We start from the raw sequence: 3,171 nt of genomic DNA on the forward strand, positions 1-3,171 counted from the left end.
ATGCTATTTGATCTTGATTAAAACTCTGAAAAGTCAACAAAGTCAACTTATCAATGCTAATTGAATTAGGAATGAAAAGAACCTTCTAGAAGATTCTAGAAGACTAAAACCATTCCTAATTGCATTAGGAATGATAAATCATATTAGGCCCTCCCCTAGATCATTGGGCCGTACATAAAGCTCAAACCGGGCCCAGTTTAGTAAATTGGCCATAACTTCCTCAATATTCATCGAAATTGGGCTTATAATATATCGTTGGAAAGGTCTTTGCAAGCCCAATCCAACTACACCACTATTGGACCCATATCATGGACCAACCAAACTGGATTGGCTGTTTTCTTAAAATAAAGTTTTCAAAATCAGGGAGAAGAGAAAAGAAATAAAACTTTCCGCAACACTAGACCTTTCCACACTTTCGTTTCATTCGATTATGATTCGACGTGAAAGGTACTCATCACCGAGTTTGGTTTTGGGGAGACACAAATGGGTGTCTACAGAAGCCCCCACTTTGACTGAGTTTGGAGAAACGCGAGTTTCGAAAACAAAAGTCAAAGTATCGATAGGGACGGAGAATGATTCAGAACTTTCTGCGATCCTAAATCAATCTTGTAACGCCGATCCCTACAAAACTAGCATTAGTTAAACAGATAAAAGAGTTAAGAAACGCGTATCTTGCACCGTCGAGCACACGTCTCTAAAAGTAACCGATTGTTGCTTTGATGACCTCCTGCAAGCTAGAGAATGTCATCCCGCTTGAAAACTGCTACGCCCGTAACTGCTTCCAAAAAATTTAGAAGATTGCTTCGCCTGAAACTATCCTCCCCGCTATGATAACATTCCACGTCCAAGGGAACATCATCGAAGATTATTTCTCTTGAAACAATCTCCATCCGCATTGATAATATTCCACGTCCAAGGGAACACTATTGAAAATTATTTCTCTCGAAATAATTCTCATCCGCATTGATAATATTCTACGTCCAAGGGAATACTATCGAAAATTATTTCTTTTGAAATAATCTTCAGTTGCATTGATACGATAATTTTCCAAAGGAAATTACCGAAGATCCACGTCTGTCGATCTTTAAAAGTTCGCCTGAACTTTGCCTCCGCTATGCCTGTATGTCAGCGTTCTTTTCCTTTGAACCTGTATGTCGGTGCCCTTTGCTCTTGAACCTATATGTCGGTGCTCTTTTCTCTTGAACCTATACGTCAGTGCCTTTTGCTAATGAGCCAATGCTTAGGCGCTTTAAGCTAAGTGAGACGATCTTTTATCAGGTCGATCACTTTACGTAATCAAGCCAATTACTTAATCATGTCAAATTGCTTTTAGGGGCTAACTGGCGTACCAAGGAACCCAAAAATATATTTCAGAAGGCTAGCACAACCCCAACAAGTGGCTGGGTTTTTTGGCGTCGCTGAAAAACCATCAGCGCCAACCTAATAGCATTAGCCCCAGGCGCTGATGTTGGCGCCAGGCGCCAAGCCCAGAGGGTGACGCCAATGCCTAGGGACTGGCGCCAGCACGGGATTCTCTTTAAATTCCCGTTTTCAGTTCATTTGCTGCTCTGTTCGTCGCGAAAGCTGCTCGAAGAAACCGAAAGCTTCAATTGCTCATTGCTTGCTCGTTTTTCAACCGAATTTGCTCAAATTTGTTGCAAATCAAAGCTCTTTTCATCTATTTTCCCGATCTATGTAAGTTTTCCTCAAACTCACACCGGTTTTTGATGAATTCTTGGCATGTTTATTCACGAATTTTATGAAAATTCGAATTCTATGATGCTCAATTTGCTTTGTTTATCAAGTTTTATGCCATGAAATTGCTTGTTTATGCTTATATATTGCCTTGGGAGTAATTTGAGACTTGTTTGACTCAATTTGGTGAAGAAATGAGCAATCTGCCATTGTTGGACCTCTTAAGGTCGTGAAGAACAATGTGGTTTGTTCTTGACGTTTTTACTAGCAATTCTTGTTCAATTTGTCACAATAATCACTATAGTGTTGCAAGAAATTGTTTGATTTCTTGAAAAAAAACGGTCATGCTCAATTTGAATTTGTGCTCTGTTTTAGTACTACGTAAACTGTATTTTGCGAACATAGTATCATGCGGCTAGGCGAACCTTAGATACTATAGAACCTTAATTTATGATGATTCTGCACAATGTAGCATGGCTAGACAACGAGGCTCAGGTTCTCGGTCCCGAAACACTAGACGGGAGCATGAGCCCGTGGAGGACGACACCACACCGTCCACTTCTCTTGGTCGGCTCCCGGAGTAGGATGAGCAGACTTTATTCTTTGCCCCTGTCCACCACATTTCTGAGAGGGTGAGACGGGGAACCGAGCCTGGGAGGACACGGCATCACGGCTCTGGCTGTGATGGTCTAGGCGATTTGTACAGGATGCACATCGCCAGAGATCGTGAGACGAGACTCCTATGGGAGTCCTGCGGGCTAGTTACTCTGTTCGAGACCTCCGAGGCTATGGTCGCCTCCAGCGGGGGTCACCACGTAGTACGCGCTTTGGTGGAGTTCTTCTGGGACACCACCAACACCTTTCATTTTCCCTGGGGCGAGATGATGGTCACCCCTACAGACTTCAGTTTCATCACAGGACTGGAGTTCACTTCTGTGCCGCTGCCGTTTGACGGTGGGATCGACGTCTTTTCTTCAGAGGTCGAGGAGTTGTTGGGGTCGATTGCTATTCGGGCCCGAGCTGAGGTCGAGACGACTCAGTTCAGTGCTAGTTGGATTCGCCGCTCGACGCTGGCAGCGGCTCTTGATGATGATGCGACCACCTGAGAGCAGCGGGTGCGCATCTTTGTGCTGATGTTGTTGTCAGGGACATTCTCTCCTGACAAGGGTAGTAGGGCATTGCTTTACTACCTCCCTGCTGTCCGTGATCTCCAGCGAATCAGGACTTATGACTGGGCTAGCTTGGCCTATGCTGATTTCGTTCGTGCGCTGAGGGACTCGTGTCGTCACCGGTCTTTTAGGACGAATGTCGCTTTGTCTGCTTTCTGGAAGGTCGTAGAGGTAAACATTATTCCCCATAAAGTTTAGCCCTACATATATTAGTTAGCATTCACTCATGCTTTTAACTCTTTGTAGATCTGGTTCTACGAGAACTTTCCTTCCGTTGCACTGGCGAGACCATCGCCGAGAGGATATC

This window comes from Chenopodium album, chromosome 9 (assembly GCF_948465745.1).
Source record: "Chenopodium album chromosome 9, dcCheAlbu1.1, whole genome shotgun sequence".
NCBI classification, from domain to species: domain Eukaryota; kingdom Viridiplantae; phylum Streptophyta; class Magnoliopsida; order Caryophyllales; family Amaranthaceae; genus Chenopodium; species Chenopodium album.